This window comes from Canis lupus, chromosome 16 (genome assembly GCF_003254725.2).
Source record: "Canis lupus dingo isolate Sandy chromosome 16, ASM325472v2, whole genome shotgun sequence".
NCBI lineage: Eukaryota > Metazoa > Chordata > Mammalia > Carnivora > Canidae > Canis > Canis lupus.
Window position 1 is genome coordinate 12,054,154 of NC_064258.1, and position 27,601 is coordinate 12,081,754.

Genomic DNA, 27,601 nt, shown 5'->3' on the forward strand with positions numbered 1-27,601 from the left:
ATTTGTCTTCCAATCTGGGAAGCCTCCCCATGCTCTGTAGCTTTTCAGGGGCAAATTTATTTATTCATTTCTTTTTGGTTGTGTTGTGTGAGCCTATTAAAACCAATCCCCGGTGGGCAGCACTTGGCCAGTCCAGTGGCCAAATGCAGAAATCCAACTGGTCATGTCGCCACCCAAGAAAAGAGAAGAGCGAGGTCAAGTACTTCCCCACACCTTCCTTCATGTAGTTAGAGTTCTTCGTTTTCCTGGCCCCTCACTGCTTCTGACAGAATGGGCTAGGGGAAACAGTTTTACTAGACAGAGGTTGCATCCTCCCTGGTGTCATTTTTAATTCATTTTCTTGCTCTTGCAAGCAACAGTCTATTCAAAGTTCAGCTTCCCCATTACCTGGAAAGCCTTTCCTATGTTCTTCTTCCCTCAGAAACATACCAAGATTGCCTCAATGTTGCAGTTCCTGATTATGTTTCCTGCTTTTGTGTTTTGCATAATTGGATTTTCCAAGTTTTTGGCTGTTTGTAGTATTGAATCATGCCTTGCCTCACAATAGATCTGGCTGTGGCCTGAGAGTTTTCCACATTGGACTATGAAGGGAATTTAAAACACTGATTCCAAGGGGAAAAATAAAACATCCAAAATATAAGCATATTTTAATCATTCAATCTTCCTCCTACGACAAAGTTAGTTGGCCAAATAATAGGCAGAAATGAAAGTCACTCTTTTTCCACAATTGGTAATGTTTTATTTGTTGGAGGATAATCCAGCTATATAGTCTAGCCTTTAAGACACTGGGACCTTATGTTGCCAAAAAATTGTAAGTTCCCTTGACAATTTTCTAAAGGTAAGCTAGGGTGTCACTATCTCTTCCTACGTATAGACAGTAGAGCCACATACTTCTTACTTGCTTTTTATTTAAGTCGGAGCTGGCCATTTAAGCTTACGTTTACTCTGATTTGACAGGAATACGTTAAAAAAACTTTTTATTATAAAAATCATTAGGGACACCTGGGTTGCTCAGTGGTTAGCATCCGTCTTTTGCTCAGATAGTGGTCGCAGGGTCCTGGGATCATGTTCCACATCGGGCTCCCCGCAGGGAGCCTGCTTCTCCCTTTGCCTGTGTCTTTGCCTCTCTCTGTGTCTCTAATGAATAAATAAATAAAACCTTAAAAATAAATTAAAAATATAAAAATCTTTAAACATCCACAAAAGCAGAGAGTGTAAATAGCACAAAGAACACTCATGCCTGTCTATCACCCAACTGCCACCTCAGTCACCTGTGACCACTGTTAGGTGTATCTCCCCTCTCTCTACACCGGCCCCCACTGGATTTTTCTGAAATAAATGCCAAAGATTAAGCAGTATAGATTCTGAAAGGAAAATAGCTTATTTAAATAGTCTGCACAGTTTAAATGGAAGCCATCAATAGTCTCTTCTGAACTTTGTCTTTTTTTTTCTTTTTTTTTTTTGGTGCTTTAGAGAAACCGCATGGCAGCCTTTGCTAAGTTGTCCAGTTTGAATCTTGGCTAGTATATATTGTCTGTATTACCTCTGGTTGCTGTCTAGGGACCTGTTAGTCTGTTATGTGTGGTTTCTGCTGAATAATGTGGGATGATTTGGTGACTCTGGTGTTAAATTCAACTGTTTTAAAGATGAAAATGTTCCTGAGACTACTTTAAATAATTCTGAAGCCAATTGCATAGATTTAAGAAATGAGCACATTTGCTGATGTTCTTGTGAATCAGGTTACTCACTATGGGAGAAGGGAGATAGAACACAGAAACAGATAAAAAAGAATGCTCTTTTATTGGTTTTGAACTGGAGATATTTATATGAAGGTGTGTGTGTGTGTGTGTGTGTGTGTGTGTGTGTTTTCTCTCCCTAACACCACCTTTTCTCACCCTCAACTCCCCATCCGCTGAAAGGACCTAGAAGCAAAACCCTAGTAATAATGAGGATACCTACTGTCCTGAGCTTGCTTTCTAATTACTATTCCATTGAACCAGGGATGTTTGGGAAAATGGTCAGTTCCAGGTTTGGGACAGAAAATATAAAGAAGAAAATGCCCAGAGACTAATGGGACACAAAAATTGCCTTCAAGTGCCAAACTTGGGACAATTTGAGATTAAAGACAAGAGTGATGATGATCACAGATAATGAAACATTTGTTTTAGTCTGCTCAAGCTGCTGTAACAGACAAGGTGGCTTAAACAACAAACATTGGTCACAGTGCCAGAGACTGGGACGTCCGAGATCAAGGAACTAGCAGATTTGGTGCCTCATGAGGGTCCTCCTCAGATGTTTTCTTGACAGACATCTTGCTCTCATGTGGTGGAGAGAGGAGGGGTTGGGGGTGGATCTACCCTCAAGACCTCATGTAAATCTGAGTATGTCCCAAATACCTCCAGACACCATCACATTTGGGATGAGGGCCTCGATATTTGAACTTTAATTGGCTATTTTAATTAAAAGTTAAAAAGGACATTTGGGGCCTGGAGATTATAAGGTGATGTGTCATGTCTGTAATTCACTTCTGAATGGTCTGGCCAACACAAGGTCCCTATATATTTAGAGAGAGACAGGAAGCAAATGTAGTAAATGTTATAATTGATAAACCGAGGAAAGCATGTATAATTTTGTATTCTTCCAGCTTTTCTATAGGTTTTGAAATTTTTCAAAATGAAACCAGGAACAATAAAGTGACAGGAGGAAAAAAATTGACAAAGAAGCAATTAAAACAAACAGCCTACATGTAGTGACTGGATAAAGGTGCTTGATTTCTGTGCTGTTTTGCTCTTCTTGAAATCTCAGTCCTTGTTAGGTAAGAGAAGAAACTTCTCAAGACTGTATTGTCAAGAAACAAGTTGTACACGCATTTCATTTCAATTATGTTTGGCACTGCAGTTAGGCATTACACCGACAATTAGCTTTTCTGGTGATAGAGCAAATCAGGAGCAGGATTATGGTTGCCATTACTTTGTAGCTGGACAAATAGTAACTGGAATTTCTTTCTCTTGATGCAAAACCTTCTATTTTAATCTCCTTTTACTGCCTTGGGGTGGCATTCCTTCTTACTGTCACCATTTGGCTCCTGAGCCGTATGTATCGTCTGGGCCTGTTTCCTTGAATGTTAACTCTGTGCAGCAGCCAGCTTGCAGGTGTTCTTTGTGTCATTCATCTCAGTGTCCCAGTCCCTGCCTGAGTCCATGTGACTCTGAAGCAGCCTTGGTTTCTACTGCTATTCCAAGCGTCCTTCTACTAAGACTGATGAGGGTCAAAGGCCTGCAGTGACCGGTTCTCATTGCCCCAAACAAAAGGCAAATGGATTGTGTTGGCACTAAAGATTTGCCTTTTATTCATCTTGTGATTGGCCACATAAGCCTTCAGTCCAGTCTCACTTAAAAAGCAAGGTTCATGGAGTGCTTGGGTGGCTCAGTCGGTTAAATGTCTGTCTTCAGCTCAGATCATGATCCTGGGATCCTGGGATCCTCGGATCAAGCCCTGAGTCATGCTCCCTGCTCAACGGGGAGGTTGCTTTTCCCTCTCCTGTCTCCCCACTCGTGCTCTCTGCCTCTCTCTGTCCTTCAGATAAATAAAATCTTTCAAAAAAAAAAAACACAACAAAAGACAAAAAACCAACAACACAAGATTCATGAAAGGGAAGAAAGGAAATTGTTTTCATGAAGGAAGCTCTACCAATCAAGCCAGTTTTATTGCTTAACCTGTTCATGGATTTCTCTGCAAAGCCAAGTGTTTAAAAATTTCAGCATAGCCCACCATATGACATAAACATATCTCCAAAGAACCAGTGCCTAGTTTCCAGTCTGCAGAATATAGATGCCCAGTGACAGTAATTGTAGCAACCGTTGGCCAAGATGTCAGGTGGTCACTTTCTCACTTTCTCAATAAAGCAACTGCAGCTGAAGGAGTTAGCTTGCTGCAGAGTTCACTCAAGAATTTTTCATGAATTCACTCTAGATGCACAGCTATTGAAAAGGGAATGTCCACCAACAATACTGCCTTGCATCCACTTGAGAGGAAACTTCATTTTATGTAATGTTGACCTAGGTTGGGAATGAGAGGTGGAGTTTATTAGTGAAATGAACCGCATAAAACCTACCCTGTTAGTGATCGGACTCTTTGGAGTAATTGAAGCTGGACCCTGGAGCAGAGAGGACAAAGTCCATCACAAAGTTAATGTGCCCATTGGCCACTTGAATCAAGGTTACTTAATCCATTCTGACACTTGTCCTGTAGACTATCCCTTGGAGTTCTCCAGGCAGTCACTAGCCATGGGTTAACTAGTGAGCATTTTAATTTCTAAAGCGCACTAGGATTCCCAACTGGATTGTAGGGAATGTGATTTGTACCTGGATTCCAGGTACTCTCCCAGGAGTCTTGGTACTTCATAATCTTTGTTTTTTAATCCTTACATAATCTTTATTTCTTCACCGAGACACTGGGGGTCAGTATTTATTCATAAATGCCTCCGGATTAGACTGCAAACCTAGTTCTGACAATTTACAAGAGGTCATGGCCAAAGAGGCCTTTCTTTCTTTGATTATGTAACTGTTGAGCTCAGCTGATGTAAACATAAAATGTAAATATAGACATCATGGATCCCCATGGGACTGTAACCTGGGAAAGAGCAGACATAAATAAATATAAACTTAGATTTTCAATCAAAAATATAAACTAATGCCAAGTCCTTACTGGTTTCTGGAGTCCTGCTGGTGTCTGGTAACAGTGGTCCTACCAATGCACTCAGATGCTCAGCCAGCGTCCTGCCTGTTGCCCTTGACTTTCCTTCTGATGAATTACAGAGTCCTGTTGATTCTCTCTCCTGGTTCCTTTCAAATTCATTTCTATAGCCTCCGTGCTGAGGTCCTGGATCACATCTCAGCTTTTCTCTCTTTAGATATTTCAAAAATTGATTTCCCTCCTTCTACTTTTATTCTCCAATCCTCTTCAAAAATTTTTTGGGTGACTTTTCAGAAGCTCTGCCACACAGAACTTGATGCACAGTTTCAGGGGCACCAACACATTTGTAAGGATCTGCCTTTGCCTCATTGTCTCTCCATCATATGCTCATTGCCTGCCTAGTATCTGCTCATCCCTCAGGACTCTTAGGGTGCCTTAGAGTCCCTGACTTACCTATGCCAGACCTCACTTGTCCCCTTGTCCCTTCTCTTTGCTGGCAGGAGAACTGAATGAATCTAAAGTCCTCTGCCTCATGAAGCTGATGCCAGACAGGATCATGCAAACTTATTCCCCCCACATTTCAAAAATATATCCTCCTTGAGTCCTGGACTATTCATTTTTATAGATTCTTTAAAGTATTTCTTGTCTAGCAGATATATGATCTTAATCTGAACAGTGCTCTGTGGCTGTCTTCCCACTATGTCAGTCCACACAAGCAGACGTGGAGACCCTGCTGCTGGTGGACAGAAAGCTCAGAGCATAATAATGGTGTGGAAACAGGCTAGTGATTTGTATTGCTTTTTACTCAAATTATAGAGTTAAATGTAGCAGTATAAATATTTTGAAAATAAATAGAGAAGATTCCTTAATCCTACCATCCTGAGAACTATTTCATTTATTTCTTTCTACATGCATTTTTCATATAGATTTATTCTTACTTTACATTATATTTTTAAAATCCTAAGTATTTTTCCATGGTTCATGGGCTTCAAACAATCTAAATATATGGATAAATATTGTTCCATCATTTGGATAGAACTTAAATGTCCCAACAAGGAATAAAATTAGATGTTTTCACAATCCTGCTATAATAAATAATTCTGTTTATATAACTTCCCTACAGGCCCATCTTAAATGTATGTGAGTTTCAGTACAAGAGCACAATGGCAGCCTGCATGCTACTTGTCTAAATATTTTTAAATACCAATCAAGCTAACAAACAGATAAAATGTTTTGTATGTTTTATATAACTTGACAAATATACCTTCAAAACAAAAAGTATTTTAATATATGTAAAGACATTTTATATGATTGAAAGCCAGCAAGCATTAAGAATGGTTCTGGAAATCTCTGGAAAGATTTCGTGTATACTAAACCCTGAATAACACAACATGTATGTCAGTGTGTGCTCATGTGCATATGCATGTGTGTGTGCTAAGGCAGAAAGGGGTATTAAAGAAGTAGAGAAAAGCTAAGGTCAGGGTAGGCTTGGCACAGTAATGAGCAATTAAACATCATAGAATGGGATTAGAGAAGCAGACAGAAGCTACATTGGGGCATGGTGAGAGGGATGGAAGTATAGGGAAGGTCTTCTAAGCAGAAGAGTGGTCTAGTGTCCCAAGCCCTTCTGGCCACAAAGAGCTCCAGCCATTTGAGCATAGTCTCTCCAAGGCAACATTTTACATTCCACTGTTGTGAAATATGATCCTTATGAGAATTGTAAATCCTATCATCTTTAAAGAGAGATTAAGGCTCCCAAATGTATGACTCATTGAGAGAACTGAAGGGAGAAATGGACAGCAATACAATAATAGTAGGAGACTCTAATACCTCCCCTTCCATTATGATAGAACAACCAGAGAGAAGATCAGTAAGGAAACAGAGGACTTGAACCAAACAATGGGACCAACTGGACCTAAGAGACATATACAAAATACTGCACCCCAAAACAGCAGAATACACATTCAAGTGCACATAGAACATCCACCAAGACAGACCACATGTTAAGCCACAAACCATGGAACTAGGAATCAACAGCAGAAAGAAAACAGAAAAATCACATAGAATATGAAAATAAATAATTCACTTTAAACAATCAATGAGTCAAAGAAGAAATCACAAGGGAATTTAGAAGAAATCTGGAGATAAAACAGCATGCTGAAACACATGGAATACAATAAAACCAGTACTAAGAAGAAAGTTTATAGTGACAAGTGCTTATATTAAAAAAGAAGAAAGATCTCAAATCAACAACCTAATTTTGCATCTCAAGGACTACAAAAAGGAAGAGCAAACTAACCCAAAAGCTAGCAGAAAGAAGGAAATAATAAAGATTAGAGGACAGATAAATGGAATAGAAAATAGAAGCAATAGAAAAATTAACAGGGCAGCCCCAGTGGCTCAGTGGTTTAGCTCAGCCCAGGGCCTGATCCTGGAGACCTGGGATCGAGTCCCATGTCGGGCTCCCTGCATGGAGCCTGCTTCTCCCTCTGCCTGTGTCTCTGCCTCTCTCTCTCTGTGTCTCTCATGAATAAATAGGTAAAATCCTTTAAAAAATTTTTTTTAATTAAAAATATTTAACAAAACCAAGAATTGGTTTTTTGAAAATATCAACAAAATTGACAAATCCTTAGCTAGACTCAGAGAAAAAGAAATGAGACTCAAATAATAAAATTAGAAATGAAAGAAGGGACATTACAACTGATGTCATAGAAATAAAAAGGATTAAACAGACTACCATGAACAATTATATGCCAATAAATTGGATAACCTAGAAGAAATTGATAAATTCCTGGAAGCATACAACCTACAAACAATGACTTGTAAGAAATTTTAAAAATTGGAATAGACTTATAACTAATAAAAAATTTGAAGCAGTACTCAAAAGCCTCCCAACAAAGAAAAGTCCAGGACCAGAGGCTTCACTGTAAAATTCTACCAAATATTTATTTATTTATAAAGATCTTATTTATTTATTTATTAATGAGAGACACAGAGAGAGAGAGAGGCAGAGACACAGGCAGAGGGAGAAGCAGGGTCTCTGGGAGGGGGCTGATGTGGGACTCAATCCCAGATCCCAGGATCATGCCCTGAGCCAAAGGCAGACGGTTAACCACTGAGCCCCCCAGGCATCCCTCTATCAAATATTTAAAGAATAATTAATACCAATCCTTCTAAAACTTTTCCAAAGAATTGAAAATGAGGGAACATTTTCAAACTCATTCTATGAAACCAGCATTACTCTGATGCAAATAAATAAATAAATAAATAAATAAATACCACCCAAACTGGAAAGAAAAAAGTAGAATTATATCTGTTTCATGGGTGACAAAATTTTATATGAGAAAAGTATAAGGATTCCACAAAAAACTTGAAACTAAGAAATTATTTTAACAGTTACAGGATACAAAATTACACAAAAATCAACTCTTTCTATACACTAACCATGACCATTCTGGAAAGAAAATTAAGACAACAAACTAATTTACTATAACATCGAAAAGAATAAAGTACTTAAGGATAAACTTAACCAAGGAGATGAAAATCTTGTACACTGAATACTATAAAACACTGCTCAAAGAAATTAAAGATATAAATGTATGGAAAGACATTGTAGACATGAAAGACACTGTTCATGGATTAGAAGAACTTAATGTAGTTAAAATATCCATATTATCCAAAGTTATCTACAGATTCAGTGCAATCCCTATCAAAATCCCAATGTCATTCTTTGCAGGAATAGAATAAAGTATCCTAAAAACAAATCTCAAGGGCCTCACAATAGCCAAAGCAATCTTGAAAAAGAACATAGTTGGAAGTCTCACACTGCCTGATTTCAAAACATACTACAGAGGAACAAGACTTTGTAGGACTGCTATAAAAACAGGTCTAGAGACCAATGAAACAGAATAGAGAGCCCAGAAATAAAGCTTTGCATAATACAGTCAAATGATTTTTGATAAAGATGTCAAAACTACACAGTGGGGAAAGGACAGTCTCTTAAATGATATTGGGAAAACTGGATATCCACATGCAAAAGAATTAAGTTGGACCTTAAATAAAAATTAAAAATTAAATCAAAGTGGTTTGAAAACCTATCCATAAGACCTAAAATATAAAACTCCTAAGAGAAAATGTAGGGAGAAAGGTTTAGGACATTGGATTTAGCAATGATTTCTTTGGTATGACACTAAAGACACAGGGAATGAAAGCAAAAATAGGTAAATGGAACTATATCAAGTGTAAAAACTTCTGTGCATCAAAGGAAACACTCAACAGAGTGAAAAGGCAACCTATAGAGTGGGAGAAAATATTTGCAAACCATTTATATAAGAGGTTATATCCAGAATATGTAAGGAACTTCTACAACTCAACAACAGAAAACTCAATTTAAAAATGGGCAAAGAACTTGAATAGACAGTTTCCAAAGAGAATACACAAATGGCCAACACACATATGAAAAGATGCTCTATATCACTAATTATAAGAAAAGTGCAAATCAGGGATGCCTGGGTGGCTCAGTCAGTTAAGCATCTGACTCTTGATTTTGGCTCCATATCTGGCTCCCTACTAGGTATGGAGCCTGCTTAAGATTCTCTCTCTCCCTTTCACCCTGCTGCTCCACACTCTCCTTCTCCCCTCTTTTTAAAAAATATTTTATTTCTTTATTCATGAGAGATACAGAGAGAGAGGCAGAGGGAGAAGCAGGCTCCCCAGGATCATGACCTGAGCCAAAAGCAGATGCTCAACCACTGAGCCCCCCAGTCGTCCCTCTTTCCCCCTCTCTTAAACAAAAAAGAGAAATGCAAATAAAAACTACATTGGGATATCACCTCATATCCATTGGAATGGCCACTATCAAAAGAACAAAAAATAACAAGTATTGGCAAAGATGCAGAGAACTCTTTGGCACTGTTGGTGGGGATGTAAAATGATGAAGCCATTGGGGAAAAAAGTATAGAAGTTCCTCAACAAATTAAAAACAGCATTACCATATGATCCAGAAATCCCACTTCTAGGTATATATCCCAGAGAATTCAAACCAGGATATTGATGAGATATTTACACACCTGTCAATTGCAACATTATTCACAACAATCAAGAGATGGAAGCAACCCAAATGTTCACTGACGAATGCATGAAGAAAAGTGATATAAACATACAATGGAATATTATGCAGACTTAAAAAGAAGGACATTCTGTTACACGCTACAATATGAATGAACCTTGAGGACATTCTGCTAAGTAAAAAGAAGCCCGTTATAAAAGGACAAATACTGTATGATTCCATTCAAATCAAGTATCCAAAGTAGTCAAAATCATACACGCAGAAGTTAGAAAGGTGATTGCCAAAGGCTAGGTGGGGAGGGAACTAGTATTTAACAGTCATAGAGTTTCAGTTTTGCAAGCTGAAAAGTTCCAGGGATCCTACTGCACAACAGTGTGAATATACTTAACTAAACTGTACACTTAAATATGGCTACATTGGTAAGTTCAATGTCATATGTTTTTATCACGATATAAAAAGAGATTAAGAGAAAGACTTTGCTTCTATTTTTTTAAAAGATTGATTTATTTTAGATAGAGAAGCATGAAGGTGGGGGAGGGGTAGAGGGAGATGGAGAGAATCTCAAGCAGATTCCCCACTAAGCAGGGAGTCCAATGCAGGACTCAATCCCGTGACTCTGAGATCACGACCTGAGCTGAAATCAGGAGTGGGACGCTCAACCAACAGCCATCCAGGTGTCCCAAGACTTCTACACTTCTAAATGCACTACTTCTGGAAATGATGTCATGAGAAGCATCACAATGAAATGAAAATGATGACTATCTTTATGACTCTCAAAGTCATGCAAAAATACTGTATTTGAAATCTTGCTTTTAAATTTTATCATACACTTATCATGAATTACTCCCAAAGATGACTCTCCAATGCAAAGAAAGCCTGGTCTTAGATCATGTTAAATCCTCATAGCAATGCTATGAGGACGCATTTTCATCTTACAGAGGAGCCTCAGAAAAGCTGAGTAACCTGCCCAAAGTCACAAAGCTAGTATATAGTTGCAGCAGGATTCAAATCCAGGCCTCTCTAACTCCACAGCCCATGCTCTTAGCCACTATTCCATACTGCTTAGTTTGAAAGCAATTTTTTTTTGTAAATTTATTTTTTATTGGTGTTCAATTTGCCAACATATAGAATAACACCCAGTGCTCATCCCATCAAGTGCCCCCCTCAGTGCCAGTCCACCCAGTTGCCCTCACCCCCTGCCCACCTCCCCTTCCCCAACCTCTAGTTCGTTTCCCAGAGTTAGGAGTCTCTCATGTTCTGTCTCCCTTTCTGATACTTCCCACTCGTTTTTTCTCCTTGAAAGCAATTTTTAATTTGAGATGTCCATTTTAAATTGGCCAAAGAATAAGATTGTCCAAGGAAGCTATAGTGAGTAAATTCCATTTACATTCTCTTACACACTAATATGGTGCCACATAAACAGAACACTGAGTGGAGCTAGAGAGCTTAGGTTATTCATGCAAAATTGAAATGTTTGCTTTTCTCAGTGAGAGAAATAGAGCTTGCTTTCCTTCTTTCCTTAAACCATCTGTGTTGATATTTGGGGAGTCCAGAGCTTGTGTATTAAAGCCTCTCTGGATTATATGAATACATACATAGGAATAGGTGAACCAAACATTTTATTTGCCAAAAAGGAAAACAGAGATCATGTCTTCTTCAGTGTGGGGTATTTAAAGCCACAGTGCTGCAACCTTAGAAAACTATGTGTCTGGCTGCCTGGGTGGCTCAGGTCGTGATTCTGGGGTCTTGGGATTGAGTCCCACATCGGGCTCCCTGTGGGGAGCCTGCTTCTCTCTCTGCCTATGTCTCTGCCTCTCTCTGTTTGGAAGGTCACTCAGCTGAGAATGACACCCAAAGCACAGAATGAGATGGCTCCAGCAAGGACTCCGATGCCCCTGCCACTGGGCACAGATGCTGTAGCTCCCAGCGATGACGTGGGACACTGAATGTTAGCACATCTGCTACTGTTATTTCGATAGGCAATGGTCTGAGGATTGCAAAAATGGCCATAAAGCCTTCTTTTCTCCTGTATCCATCCTTCCACGCTCCTTTACCATCAAACTTAGAATGACCTCCCACCTGATTCTGGGCTCAGCCAATGGGATGGCAGAGAAGTGACCCTAGCAGAGACTTGAGAAACCTGTGCACTCTGGAGCTGGTCTTCTTTTGGAACCCTGAAGCCGCCACGTGAAGAAACCCAAGCTCACCCCCGGGATGATGGGATATACAGGCACAGTCACTCCACTCCTGCTACCTGAACCTACAGCTTGACAACCACCAGACGTGTAGTTTGAGGCCAACTCAGACCTTCCATCTATTAGGCAACTTGCCAGTTCACCATGGATGCATGAGTAAGCTCAGTGATGGCCAACTAAGCTGGCACAGACCACACAGTCTGGCCAACCCACAAAATCACTAGCTAAATAAATGGCAGTTATTAGAAGTCATTACGTTTGGGCTATCAGCAGCAAGTTACCTGATATTAGTTTACTAAATTCTTTCACATACCTTATCTCACTCTACTCTGCTCACAATTCTCTAAGGTGGGAGAAGCAGGTACATTGTCCACATGTTCCAACGGAGAGGAAATTGAGCCCCACAGAAGCTTACTGATTTGCCAAATGTAAGACTGCCAGTAAATTAAAAAGATGGATTTAGAATGGAGGTTTCCTTGACCCCCTACTCAAAATATACACATCGACCATATTGTTTTGTTTGAAGCAAAACAATAGTACAACATGGCTTCGGCTTAGCCAATGGTTCTGTTAACATATTCTTATGTCCACTGATTATCATCTAAACTCTTAAAGTTCAAGAGGGGATCCCTCTGTCAAAATCTGTTCCATCAGTTAGAGACAACTCTCAAGTAGGCAGACTGGGCTGGAGTTTTCAGGTGATCACAGGAATAAGCAGGCAAATACCTCCTGTGAAGAGCATACTTTGAGGAAATCATATTTCTTTTTTTTTTTTTTTGAAATCAATATTTCTTAATCTCTGTGGATCTGCTAAGGTCTCCCACTTGCTGATAAATTCTTACAGAAACCAATGTAGGTAAAAGGACTGAGCATGTTACAGGCAAAGATCTTAGGATGGAATCTTGGGTCAGTACCAATAGGAAGGCAAGCTCTTGGTTCTGTTAAGGAGCTTAACTCAAGTTTGTCATTAGCTATGGTTCGAGGAGGAATGTGCATAACGTTATGAAGTAGGAATAATAAAATACTGTCGTTCATTAGCAGGGTTCACAAAAGCTTTCATGAGGGACACAGCACTGAAGCTGGGCTCTGAGGATTGCAGCAGAAGGATGGGAGGGTAGGGAGGTGAACAAGTCTGGCAGGAGGCTGGCTAGCTAGAGGGGTCTGAGAAAGTGGGAAAACCCAAATAGGCTCAGGTAAGTTTTAAGCAGAAATGACCAGAATAACCTTAACCTTGTTTCTCTGACTAGAAAAGAGACGTGGTTCAAAACACACCAATTATAGGATTTGCTAGTGATCAGAATTCAATGAAACAGGTACTAGCTTATAGTCTAAAGAAGAAAGAAAGGGGCTGGTGTAGGGAAACCTAATGAATTTTGAGTATGTTGGGCTGGAGGTATCAGAGATAATCTTTATGGGCACGTCTGTGACTAGTGAAAAACAGCCCTGGACCACAGAAGAGAAGCCATTGGGTTCAGCTCAGCTGTGATTCCTACCCTGTAGAGTTTTGTGAGAATGGAATAGGATAATATATCTACATGTCTAGCAGAGTGCTTGGCCACAGAAGAAAGTTTAAATTACCATTCAGCTCCTAGAATAAACAGTTTCCTTACCCACATTTTTCTTCTCCCTTGGCGATGGGGAAGCCTGACTTTGAATGTTTCCTAGGATCAGCCAAGACTACCTGAAAGACTTTTGCCAAGTACCCATCATCATGAATGGGTTGGGAACCCTGTTCTAGAGAAGACAGTATGGTGGTTTTTAAACAATTAAAAATAAGATCACAATATGATTCTGCAATTCTTACTTCTGAGCATATGGCCAAAATAATGGAAAGTAGGGTCCTGAAAAGATATTTGTACACCCATGTTCTTAGCAGGATTATTCAAAATAGCTAAAACATGGAAACAACCCAAATGTCAATTGACAGATGGATGCATAAACAAAATGTGGTATGCACATACAGTGCAGTATTATCCAGCCCTAAGAAGGAAGGAAATCCTGACATATGTTACAATATGGATGAACTTTGAAGATCTTATGCCAAGTGAAATAAGCTAGTCACAAAAAGACAAATACTATATGATTCCACTTATATGAGAATTTAGAATAGTCAAAATCGTAGACACAGACAATAGAATAGTGTTTGCCAGGAGCTGGGGGAAATGGGGAGTTAACATTTAATGGGTACAGAGTTTCAGTTTTGGAGGTAGTTGGTGGGTGACGACACAGCACTACGTGAATGTATTTAATTCTACTGAACTGTGCGATTTAAAATGATTAAAAATACTAAGTTTATATGTATTTTACCACAATAATTTTTTTTTTTTCTGAAAAAAATCACATGGTCTGGAGAGCTTGGTAAAATATAGAATCCTGGGCCTCACCACCAGAGGTATAGGTTCCATAGCTCTGACATGGGGGCTAAGATTTGAAATTTCTAACAAGCTTTCAGACAATGCTTGATGCTGCCCAAGCCTGGCAGTACTTTGAATAGCACTGCCCTAGGGGAAAACAGTTTAACAATAAGGAAGGAATTTGAGTCACCAAATGATCTTATGTAACAGGGAAGACAGAAATCAACTCCCTTAAGTGTGAGTGTGAGTATGCCTTTTTGTCATCCAGCCTAGCTTCCATCCTAATTCAGTTGGTACTCAATAATTGCTTGTTGGGGCACCTGGGTGGCTCAGTCCGTTAAGCTTCTGCCTTCAGCTCAGGTCATAATCCCAGGGTCCTGGGATTGAGCCCCACACCAGGCTCCCTGCTCAGTGAGGAGTCTGCTTCTGCCCTCCCCACCCCCACATCCCCTCCTCCACTTGTGCTCTCTCTCGCTCGCTTGCTCTGTCTCAAATAAACAAATAAAATCTTTCAAAATAATAACAATTGCTTGTTGGATGACTGAATAAGTGAACCACTGTGTTCACAGGGCAAAAAGTCACAGATTGGTCTGGGCTGCTTGGTTCTTCTGGATCCACTCCCCTCTCTTCCTACATGTGAGTTCCAGACTCATTCTGACAATGAATGGACTAAAGATGGATAGCTGGGGTGTGGCCAAGGGCAGCCGTGCTTCTCTGCAGGAAGACACTCCACGGTGAAAAACTCCTACTTCTTGGCTCCAAGAGCTGCTTGCTGCTGCACACACCCGGCCCTCTGCCCAGGACAGGTTGTTGCTGATCCCCTATGCCTCCAGCTGCCACCCCTTCCCAGAGACAGTTGAAGGACAGCTTATCTCGCAGGGCATGATGGGCGCACAGACTTGCTGAAAGAGCTTGATTTCAAGTCCATGAGATGAAGAGACTAATGGGCAACGTCAGACTGGGGAGGCGCTGCTGTGGTGGGAAAGAATGCTGGTCGCGACCACTTCCTTCTCTTTATTCTGCATAGCAGTTAAATGCCGGCCTTGCCCGAATATCATGCTGAGACCTGGACCTCAGAAGTCCAAAACACACACCCTTTTCAGAAATGTGTAATGTCATCACTTCTTGACCAAATGACTCCAACCACAGAGAGGCGCAAATTTTCCATTGGGATTCATTCTGCTGCTCCCTTTTGGTGGGTATACTCTTTCCATCATGCCTTTGAAACCCCAATTCATTATCTGAAGTATAGGTTTTTCAAAACTGATTTTAAAGTAAGCTTGTTATTAAACATACATATCTCGCCCCTGTCTTTCTCACTCCACTTTATGGATTTGAGAACTGGGACATAGAACAGCCGATGGCTTAGAAAAGCTAAATTCGCTTTTTATTTGGACCATGGACCATAATCTGGGCTTTGAAGTCTAAAGAGCTAGGATTACCGGCCCTCTCCCCAACCCTCAGTATGGCCAGACCCTGATGCAAAAAAGCCAGGAACCTCATTCCCCAAGCACAAGCAATCCAAGACTTCCAGTTTCTGGTTGCAGTTGAAGGCTAGTAAATTTGGAGAACAGAATGGAACTGTTTCTTGTACAGGCAAACAACTTGTAATCATTAAGAAGCATGAAGCTAATGAAAAGCAATTAGTCCAACGGCAAGTCTTGCCATAAGTTTTATCCCCAAAGTGAACGCATGATACAGGCATGATTCTTGATTTCAGATAAAACAGAAAACATGGAGCTATTATTAAATACAAAGTAAAACGACATGAAAAAAAAAATGCCAGGAGATAGAAGGAATGCAAGCAGGAGCCCTGGGGCAGAGGGAGGGAAGAGCTAGCTGGAGAAGGCGGATGTGTGGGGAGGGCCAGGGGTGAGGGGCACTGGGCCAAGTGGAGTCAGTCTCCCGGCTGGCGGCTGGCGATGCTGAGGGGCCAGGGGCAGAGCCAGCTCCTCTCCCCGCCACCCCCCCCCCAACCAGGAGTCCTGAGCTTGGGTCTCTGCAGCTCTGGCCAAGCCCCTCAGCCTCCCCACCCTGCTGCCCCTTCCACAGGGAGTCACATGGTGCCCTCCCCTTATGGAGCAAGAAATAAAGAATGACTCCTCATTTCCTGGAACACTTGAGACCACAGGGGAGTTGGCAGAGGCAGGGGAAAGTTAAGATTTTTGGTGAAATGGGGGGCAGGGTGAGAGGACACTGAAACTACCTATGTATCTCTCCCTACCGGACAGATTTCTGGCAAAATGCATGCTTTTGAGATAGCCTGTGGTTGAAAAATCAGCCAGGGATGCTTTAAGTTCTACTCATGGAACCAGACTGCCAGGGAGGGATTTCTTCCTTTGGGAAATCAGAATATAATTTGGCCTCAGGCCACCTTCAGTGTACCTTGAATGAATACCTAATATGATCACAAAATCTTCCCAACCACTAAGAAAAGGGGGTCTTCCCCTTTTTTTTCCAACCCCAGATGCCTGAAATTCCTCTAACATGGGACAAAGAAATCTTTATGAAATCATAAAAGATGACATTCTAAAAGTGAATACCACCAAGGAACAGAGCCTACCGAAGACACTCATTTGCAGTGGAAAGGTAGAACACGGAGCAACAGGTGAAAATTATTGGCAGCAGATTTCCCGGTTTTGGTAGAAGGGGCCCTACAGAAGAGGAGGGGTTTATGTTGAAGAAAGACAGAGACGTTGTTAAGTTACTGACCAGCTGATTGTACGAAGGTCTGGCCTTGTTTATCTTCAGATGGGGTGGAGGAGAGAGGCCTTTCAAGCTGGGAGTGAAGATATCCTTGTCTCGTGGGGCTGTTGACAATAGATAATCTTTTGTGTGCTTTAGGGAGATTTGGACACTTTCTTCTTCATGTTCTTTGAAAAGCATTATTTGAGCCTTCCGTAGCAATGAGATATATGTGTACATGAGACAGTCGGTGGCACAGCACAGTGAGATGCAAAGGGCCTGGCCTGGAAGCCCAAGATTTGCCTTCTACCCCAGGCCCTTGCCACCAACTAACTAAATGACCTGTTACCAGTTACTTCATCTCCGATGCCTCTTCGTTTTCCCAGTTCGTGCCCTGGGAACGAGGGCCAGTTCTTTCCAAATCGGGAGGCTTTCTTTGAAAGCAGAGAGCGGCTGCAGTGGAAGTAGAGGAGGGCTCCTAGAACCCTGCCCACCTGGCTCCCTACTTCCTGCCCCCCCAAACCCCGCCTGTGAGCCACCTCAACAGAATCCCCAATAGTTTGAACCACACTGCCTGAGATGGTGGCTCCTGTTTCCAGGAGCTTGTGAAAGAGTAGCTTCTGCTGGAGGAGTGTCACAGACCGGCTTGGAGAATCTGGCAATCCCGCTCTAGACTGAGATCCCATGGGATCCCATGAGCCTTGTTCTGCCCAGGGCTGTGCCTGGGAGTCAGAGGCCTTGAGATTCCCTCAAGAGGTAGATCACGTCTCTCTTAGCAGCACAGGCTGCCTGACTATATGGAGGGTCTAGGAATTTCTTATTAACAATTCTCTTATTCAAACAGCTATACAAAAACAAACAAAAAATAAATAAATAAAAACAGCTCTACCAAAAAAACCCCAAAAAGCAAACAAACAAAAAACCCAACGCAGCTCTACCCATTGCATCTTCAATTAATGAGTATGTAATCTGCCTTCCAGTTCGGCTCCTCCTTACTTGCCCAGGCTATCTCTTGTCCTTTTTCATCTCTGCCGTCCTGCTGGAGCCTGATGATAAATGTCCCATGTGTCATAGGTGACTTACATGGTTAGAATGACATACTCCTTGTCTTACCTGACAAAGTTATCATCCATCTGCACCCCACTCCCGGCAGACACAGAGAAAACGGAGGTCGGTGCTCTTGTCCTGAAAATTATGAAGCTGGAGGAAATTAGAAATGACACAAAAAAATAAGCGATGGAACCAGTTCCTTACGTCTCCATGAAAATGAAAGGCATGTCCAAAGCCACATCGCATAGAGGAATCCCGGCAGATCCTAACGCCCTGGCATTGGGGGGGAGAGAAGATGGTATTTGAGAAAACTTGCTCTGACAAAGAGATGGTAACGGGCTCAGGGCAGGGAAAACTCAAAGCAGGGAGATGGGTGGTTGCATGAACCCAGACCCTGGGTGCGGTGCAGATCTGTGCTAGGAATGAGGGTTCTCCCCTCTGAGAGCAGCACCAGGCAGTGGGAAGAACTTGGTCTGGGAGGGGAGCCTGGGAGACCTAAGAGCGGGGCTGCCCCCTGTCCTGCCCTCAACCTCTCAATGAGAGGCTTTTAAAACGAGGGGTGGGCCCCCATAGTCTGTGAGGACCTCCCTGAACCATACAGTCCCTGGCTGTTCCCCCTTTATTGGCCTTTGTGACCCAGGAAGGCCACAGTTGGTAGGCATGTTTCCCTGCATTCTCTGCATGTATTTTAGCTTGCCCTTCCCGATCCTTCTAGACACTTCCCACGTTGATGGTTGAAAGTCATTAGAGCAGTCCCCAGTGGCTGAAAGTCCTACCTAGAAAAATTATGCAATAGTAACTAGCACTTGTGTGCAACTCGTTCTGGGCAAGTCTGGCTTCGTTGCTTTACATATTAACATAGGGAGTACATGCTATTATCATTCTGATGTTACAGGTCAGGAAACTGAGGAGCAGAGCAGTTAAGTAAGTTGCTCAAGGTCACACAGCTGCAAAACCTAGGCAGTTTGGCTCTGGAGCCCATGGGTTGGTTAAAAAGCCTCCTTCACCACCTCTCCCTTATAAAACATACAGTAATAGGAGTGATACAATAACATATATGGTAACTTCTTGACTATTCTGAACAAGAAGAGTTTTGAGCCCTTAGGAGCGAGCTGATGCCTCCAGGGGCTGGCAGGGGTGGGGGGCAGTTGGGACATCTCAGAGTGTGCTGGGGCTTTGGAGGATGGCACAGCTACTGTGTACATACATTGCTGCCCCTGTATCTGCTTCTCTCTGCAAATTAACAGCAACAAAGAAACATGCTCGTTCGCAGCTTTAAAAAGGAGCTCGGCAGCTACAGGAATCTGGAAATAATACGCTCTTAACTCAAAGGACTGATGCATTGGTTTAAAAGGGGTTGACTTTAAAGCTGGTATGTGAGTTTACTGGGGCCGTTGGCAGGGATGCTAACAATTTATGGAACGCATTTTTGGAAAGGATTAGGGGAAAAAGCATGTTGTATCTTACAAACCCCGAATGAGGCGTACAGCTCCAAGGGGTGAGCATTCAGGATCAAGCTCGCGGTGTGCATTGTTTTTAGGGGAATACGTTTGACTTCTCTCCTCTCCTTCTTTTCTTTTTCAGGTCTTACCCAAAGGATCAGATTCAGGCCATACCGGATGTGCCCAAATCATTTCCATCCGATGTCTGGGATAGCCCGGGAGGCCTGGCCTCGAGGAGCAGTTCCCCGTGACCCCACGAGAACTGGTCAGTTGTTCCTGTGCAGGCTGGGCCCAGGCCCTGCTGGTTTTCTTCTGACAGCCGAGGCTTCCAATCGGGCTGCTGTTTACATTCTGCCTGTGGAGTAAACTGAGGGAAGAAAAGCCCTTCAAAAAAATTAAAAAAAAAAAGAAAGAAAAAAATGAGTGAAAATATCAGTGAGGGTGACAAAGCATGAGAGACACCTAACTCTGGGAAATGAACAAGGGGTAGTGGAGGGGACGTGGGCAGGGGGTTGGGGTGACTGGGTGATGGGCACTGAAGGGGACACTTTGGCGGGATGAGCACTGGGTATTATGCTAAATGTTGGCAAATTGAACTCCAATAAAAAAAAAGAAAAAAAGAAAAAAAAAGAAAAGAAAAGCCCTTCACTCCAGTTGTTTCCCTCCCAAAGTCTCCCTCCCCCCAGTATTGATGACGTGCTTCCTGCAAAGCAGAGGTCGTTTACACAGATGGGTAAACCAAGGCACGGAGCAGTAAGCTGCTGTTTGATTACTGTATAACAGAGGAAAGGACATCTCTCCATCCAAAACTAAACCTCTGGAAGCTAAGCAATGGTTTTTTGTTTGTTTGTTTGTTTTGTTTTGTTTTGTTTTGTTTTTTAAGAGAGTGTTAAATCGAAAGGAAAACACTAGACTTTGTAAAGAATCCCTCTGCCGCTATTTCTGGGACTTCTGCTTGGACCCCACCTGCCTGGCCCCAGGGCTTCACTGCTCCCCAAGATACAGAGAGCCCTTTAGTTCCTTGTTCACCTCTGCATTAGTTAGGCACGATCAGACAACAGACCCCTGGCAGAGAGGATTTCCAGCTGCTTCTGAAGGGCAGCAGTGTTCGCAGCAAGGATGGGGGCTGGACAAGCTAGTGTTTAACAGGGAGGCACTATCGACCCCGAAATGGGACAAGGAGCTGTGACTGCAGCCCCACGGCACCAGGCCAGGCCCACGCAGGACCGCTGCCTCTGCTGGCTTGTGACATCACAGACGGTGGTTCCACCCCAGGAGGGGCCCTTACACATCCCTGGCATATAGCCCTCTAGGTTGTTTTTTAAAAAGGCTATTTTGGGGGGATCCCCAGGTGACTCAGCAGTTTAGCGCCTGCCTTTGGCCCAGGTTGTGACCCTGAGGTCCCAGGATCGAGTCATGCATTGGGCTCCCTGCATGGAGCCTGCTTCTCCCTCTGCCTGTGTCTCTGCCTCTCTCTCTCTCTCATGAATAAATAAATAAAATATTTTTTTAAAAAAAGGCTATTTTTTTTAGGACAGTTTTAGGTTCATAACAAAACTGAGAGGTGGGGACAGAGATTTCTCTTATACACCCTGTCCCCACGCATGCCCCCCATTATTTACATCATTCACCAAAGAGATATATTTGTTACCAAGAATGGACATACCCTGACACATCGTTATCACCTAAAGTCTAAGACCCAAAGTGTTAGGCTTTATTCTTGGTGTGGTGCATTCTATGGATTTGAACAATGTGTAATGACATATATCCATCAGTATAATATCACATGGAGTATTTCCACTGTCCACAAAATCTGTGCTCTGTGTAAACATCCCTCATTCCATACCCCCCAAGCCCTGGCAACCACTGATCCTTTTACTATCTCCATAATTTTGTTCTTTCCAGAATGTCATATGGTTGGAATTCAAGTTGGCTTCTTTCACTCAGTCATATGCATGTAAGTTCCCTCCATGTCTTCTCATGGCTTGATAGCTCCTTTCTCTCTCTCTCTCTCTCTCTCTCTCTCTCTCTCTCTCTCTCTCTCTCTTTTATTGCTGAATAATATTCCACAGGCTGGATGCACCACAGTTTATTTGCCCATTCACCCACTGAAGGACATCTTGGTTGCTTCCAAGTCTTGGAGGTTATGAATGAAGCTGGTATAAACATCCATGTGCAGGTTTTTGTGGGGGCGTGTTTTCAACTCCTTTAGTTCAATATGGAGAATAGCGGTTACTGGAGCACATGGTGAGAGTGTATTTAATTTTACAAGACACTGACTGCCAAGCTGTCTTCCAGAGTGGCTGTACCATATTTTGCATTCCCAGCAGTGAAGAATGAGAGTTTCTGTAGCTCCACATCCTCACCAGCATCTGGTGGTGTCTGTTGTTCTGGATTTTGGTCAAATAGATGTATAGTGGCATCTCATTTGCATTTCCCTGATGTTATAAGCATCTTTCCATCCATATGCTTATTTGCCATCTGTATGTCTCCTTTGGTGAGGTGACTCTTTAGGTCTCTGGCTCACTTTTAAATTGGGTTGTTTGTTTTCTTATACTTGATTTTTAAAAGAGTCCTTTGTCTACTTTGGATAATATTTTGGATAATAGTCTTTTATCAGATATGTCTTTTGCAAATATTTTCTCTCTGTCTGTGGCTTGTTTTCCAATGCTCTTGACAGGGTCTTTCACAGAGCAGAAGTTTTTTTTTTTTTATTTTAATGAAGTCTGGCTTATCAATGATTTCTTTTATGGGCTATGACTTTGATGTTGTGTCTAAAAAGGCATTACCATTCCCAAGGTCATCTAGGTTTTCTCCTCTTTTATCTTCTAGGAGTTTTATAGTCTTGAATTTTACCTTTAGTTCTATGATCCATTTTAAGTGTAAGGAATTTTTATGAAGGCTGTAATGTCAGTGTCTTAGAGTCATTTTTTTGCATGTGGCTGTTTGGTGGTTCCAGGACAATTTGCCAAAGAAACTGTCTTTGCTCCCTGTATTGCCTTTGCTCCTTCATTAAAGATCAGTTGACTATATTTATGGGGGCCTATTTCTGGTCTTTCTATTCTATTCCACAGATCTATTTGTCTATTCTTTTCCCATTACCACCCTTTGGTATTGACTGCTGTAGCTTTATAGAAAGTCTTGACATTAGGTAGTATCAATCCTCCAACTTGGTTTTTCTCCAATATTGTGTTGGCTCTTCTGGGTCTTTTACATCACCATATAAACTTTAAAATCAGTAATCATCCTTGCCTTGTACCTGATCTTATTGGGAGAGCTTTAAGTTTTTCACTATTACGTGTGATGTTAGCTGTAGGATTTTTGTAGATGGTATTCATCAAGTTGAAAAAAATCCTTTGTTACTAGTTTATTCAGAGTTTTTATCATGGATTGGGGTTGCGTTTTGTCAAATATATTTTCTAGTGCCAAATGTATTTTGGCAGTTTTCTTCTGCATCAGTTGATGTGATTATATGACTTTTCTTTTTTAGTCCATCGAAGTGATAAGTATTTTTAATAGAAAACTTTAATACTATGAAAAACATTACTTTTAAGAATATTTCCATCATCTCTGATTCTTTGTTCTTGCTATTCAGATGGAGAGACTTTTTAAAAAAGATTTTATTTATACACGAAAGACACAGAGAGACAGGCAGACATAGGCAGAGGGAGAAGCAGGCTCCCTGGGATCACGCCCTGAGCCAAAGGCAGACACTCAACCACCGAGCCACCTAGGCATCCCTAGATTGAGAGACTTTATAGAGAGATGTTTGTTTTCATGTTACACAGAATAATCTACTTACTACATTTCATTTTCTAAAAATCAAATCACATCAAAAAACCATTTATTGAGCATCACTTATGTGCAAGATACAGGTGACAAGACATCATGTAGCAAATCCTTATAGTAGTATTTAAACTTTCTGCTTTGAAATCACTTTAGAGGCTTCAAAGGAGTTGCAAAACTACTTCAGAGGGTACTTTTATCCTGCTTTCCCCAGTGACAACATCATACACAACCATAATATTTATTGAAACTGGGTGAGAAAAAAATGGAAGCTTGGGAAGCCTGGGTGATTTGCCCAAAGGCACATGGTGAGTGAAGTAACTTGGTGTCCCCCAGCTGGCACAGTCCCCGGGGGCAAAGTGTAGTTGGCCAAATCAAGGTTCTGTTTGAGTCTTATCTCTGTCACTTATGAACTGAGTGACTTCAGACAAATTCCTTAAATTCTGTTAGCAACAGCTTTCTTACACATACAACTGAGATAATAATAATAGTATCTAACTTAAGGGACTTTTCTAGGTGAAGTTGTATGCAAAATGCTTGGGACAGTGCCTGACATATAATAAGAATCCACATTCATTGAAGGCTTTTCTGTTCCTGGCACTGTTCTAGTGCTTTCCATGCTAAACTATTTGATCCCTATAACAACTCTAGAACATCTCACCACGATTATCTTCTAAATGAGGAAATGAGACACAAAGAGATCATAGACCTAGTGACAAACAGGGCTGGGACTCAAAATTAGGCAGTGTCGGCTGAGATTTCATGCTTCCAGCCTCCCACAGTCAAGACTTAAAGAGCAATTGCAATTCCAGCACAATGGCGCCCACCTGGACTCTGGCTGGCTGCGCTGGCTTCTGTGAGCCAGTCACCGGTGCCACCTGTATGTGAACTTGAAGCCAGGCACAGAAGCAATCCCAAGCACTTATCATTGGGCCATCATAAGCCTAGTGGTTAATGAGCTACTGGACTCACTTCACTGAGTGCTTGGGCTTCAAAGGAGCTCCGCAATCATCCAATCCAAGGATCCCTACATTTCCGTTACCAGAAATGCCTTCATTACCTTCTTCTTTTTCTCCTCCTCTTGCGCTCCCTTTGTATCAAAAGATTTTGCCATCAAAATCTGATATTTATTAATGAGCTGGGCTATTTTTCCTCTTTAAAAAATGGATCAAAGATATGTGTGATTAACAAACTTGAGATACTGAGCAGCAAAGGGTAACCAATGTCATCATGCAGGGCTAATAAAATTCTGCCCTGAAGAAAACAAAATTTGACCTTTTAATGAGCCTACACAGGCTTAGCAGGCAGGGGTAGGACTTCAATGTGATTTTTAAGAGTATTGAAAATAGTCTGAGGACTCCTAAGGGTTTAGGAATCCCAGAGACTTAATCCAGTCCCAAAAGATCCTAAAGATTTCAGAAAATCCCCTATAAAATGTAAATAAACTTTGTTATGTGTGCTGTATGTTGGCCTCAATCCCTTTTTCGATACCTTAATCCCATTTTGATATTTACACAGGAATCTCTAAAATTTAAGGGTATCCAGTTGCATTAAAATATTTCTGCGCACATATGGTACCCAGGTGCAAAATAAATATAGAAATAATTATTTTAAAATAGCGGCATATAGTTTTTTTCCCCTTGGTCATCAATTTCTGTCTACTGACCCACATACTGTCAGCCTTTTTCCCTGTCCTAGCCAGCTTGCCATATTCATTTCTTTGCTATTGAGTTATAGTCCAAGAAACTCTTAGTAAACACGTACTGTATCAGTCAGGGTTCTCCAGAGAACAGAACCAATGGTGTGTGTGTATGTGTGTGTGTGTGTGAGTACATATACACATACACAGAGTTAGAAATAGATCTGTTTTAAGATATGAGTTTGCATGATTGGGGCAGGTGGTGGTGGACAAGTCCAACATTTGCAGGACAGGCTGGCAGGCTGGAAGTTCTGAGGACTGTTAGCAGCTTGAATCTGAAGGCATTCTGGAAGCAGAATTCCTTTCTTTTCCAGGGACTTCAGGCTTTTCTCTTAAGACCTTCAACTGATTGGATGAGGCCTACCCACATGTGGCAAAAATGAAAAAAAAAAAAAAAAGTGAGCCAAACAAAATTTTCCTTCCTCCCTTTTTCCAAGTGGCTCTTTCACCATGAACCTAAGTTGCCTCCTCCACATTAACATGAAATAGAAAGAAATAACACCAAAGGAATGGTCAGCTACAACAACGAATGTTTTCAGTCCTAGATACGGAAATTGCCATTTAAGTAAAATAATGCATATGGTGGGACATCTTGGTGGCTCAGTCAGTTAAGTGCCTTCGGCTCAGATCATCATCCTGGGGTCATGATTGGGCTCTCTGCTTAGCGGGGAGTCTGCTTCTCCCTTTCGCTCAGCCTCTTCCCCACTGCTCATGCTCTGTCTCTGTCTCTGTCTCTCTCTCAAACAAATAAATAAAATCTTAAAAGAAAAATAATGTATATAGCAAATTATGAAAAAAACTTTCAGAAAATAATTTTTACTCTCTTGAAATATTAGAAAAGCAGAAGAATAAAGATGCCCTATTCAAAAAGGTAAGCTTCATCAATAAAGAGGGAGAGGAAGGTACAGGATTGGAATGCTGGGAGGACAGGAGTCCACAGATGAGGATCCTGGCTCAGAGAGGCTATTTGTGTCATAAGGTCACACACCTAACAGGTAAAATTAAGGGAAAAACATTATCCTGACAAGTGCTTGCTCCTCTACCTAATGTTGCCATTTAGATTTTTCGACACTGTTTATCCATTTTGGAAACTTAATCACCAACATAATGGAAATTTCTGGAATCTCTACAGCAAGAAATGAACCAATTTCAATTTTTCATTCGCTTGTTTTGGTGGAACATGCAAGCGATTTGCCACCAGTCATCATTGCATGGTGTGATTGGAAAAGGGGATGAGAGAGATTTTTGTGCTCTGCCTCTCAGGAGAGGAAAGCACCATGACACCCATACACATGGGTCTGGCTGAATTTTTTGGAGTTTTATGTGTGTTATGGGATTTGGGGCATGAAGAGAGGTAAAGGAATAATGAAAAGGAATGGATGCTTTCTGGAGACAAGAGCTCTGAGGTCAGACAACTGCACTGAACTCCGATCTATCTCTCTTCTGGTAAGATAGATACCATCGAGTGGTTACTTTTGTGAGAAATAAAACTGTCCTAGCTAAAAGAGGAACATAACTAGTTTGTTGAACTAAATGAATCTTGTTCAGACTGAGTGTTGGCGTCCGCACAAAGTTCATAAATTCAATCCTAATCTCCAATGTGATGGTAATAGGAGGTAGGACTTTGGAAGGTGATTAGGTCATGAAGGTGGAGCCCTCATGAATGGGCTTCATGCCCTAATAAAAGAGACCCCAGAGAGCTTCTCACCCCTTCTGTCATGTGAGGACACAGCAAAGACACAGCCATCTATGAGCAGGAAGTGGGCTCTCACCAGAGCCTGAATTTGCTGGCAACTTGACCTTGGACTTTCCAGCCTCCAGAACTGTGAGAAATAAAATTTCTTTTTTCTAGCCTCCGAGTCTCTGCCACTTTTTGTAGTAGCCTGAACAGACGAAGACAACTCTTTGTGAAAGCATGTCGTAACAAGTCAACAAAGAATGGCCACACAGGAGATAGGAAAACAGCTGGATTATGCAGAAAGCTGGCATATTTACAATGCATTCTACTTCCAACTCTGCCTCCCTTTCCAATTGAACACTCAAATTTTATCCATTTTTTAAATATAATGTCAAAGCAGAATTTTACCTGGACATGAGCATAATGAAAGCACAAAGTAGGAACCATTCTTTCCTTTAGAGCAAATGCCTTTAAAGGTTCTAGACAGACTCAGCATTTGACGCTGATCTTCCTAACTCCTTCCTTACCCACCTCATTACAGGATCAATATTAACATTTCAGATTGTATTGGGGTAGTAAACAGCTTGAGAAAATTTAAGGCGCAAGCTCTCTTTTTGCTTTTCCTTTTGAATAATTATGCTGAAATGCATCATGTTGCAGCCAGTGGTGGGGTCTGGGCCATGAATTAAGCCAAGCTCATTGGCCCATCCAGGTGTCCAAGCATTTAGCCCACATTCTCACCACTGAATTAGACATCAGAGGTCTAGAGTTCTGAGACTGGCTTAGAACAACCCTGTGCTTCAGGCGGCATAGCTCCCAGAACATTCCAAGAGGATGGGTGTTTCACTTGCACAAGGACAGATGTTAGGCCCAGGAAGATGAGAAGTCTCACCAGTGATTTCTCCTATGTGGCAGTCCACGCACATCTCCTCTCCCATAGTCATCACCG

General features: G+C 41.6%; 2 long non-coding RNA genes across 3 annotated transcripts; both read right to left on the minus strand.

Annotated features, from left to right (window-relative positions):
- Window positions 1–3,344: 3,344 nt before the first annotated feature.
- LOC125752685 (uncharacterized) lies at window positions 3,345–18,652 on the minus strand. Of its 2 annotated transcripts, XR_007402788.1 has the most exons (3): window positions 18,111–18,652; window positions 12,272–12,392; window positions 3,345–4,058 (listed from the first exon to the last, which is right to left on the minus strand). It is a non-coding gene; the product is annotated as an uncharacterized LOC125752685 (long non-coding RNA). The 2 variants fall into 2 exon arrangements; XR_007402787.1 differs by lacking the exon at window positions 12,272–12,392.
- Window positions 18,653–19,808: 1,156 nt separating this feature from the next.
- LOC125752684 (uncharacterized) lies at window positions 19,809–20,733 on the minus strand. The gene is made up of 2 exons (XR_007402786.1): window positions 20,519–20,733; window positions 19,809–19,873 (listed from the first exon to the last, which is right to left on the minus strand). It is a non-coding gene; the product is annotated as an uncharacterized LOC125752684 (long non-coding RNA).
- Between the last annotated feature and the right edge of the window lie 6,868 nt (window positions 20,734–27,601).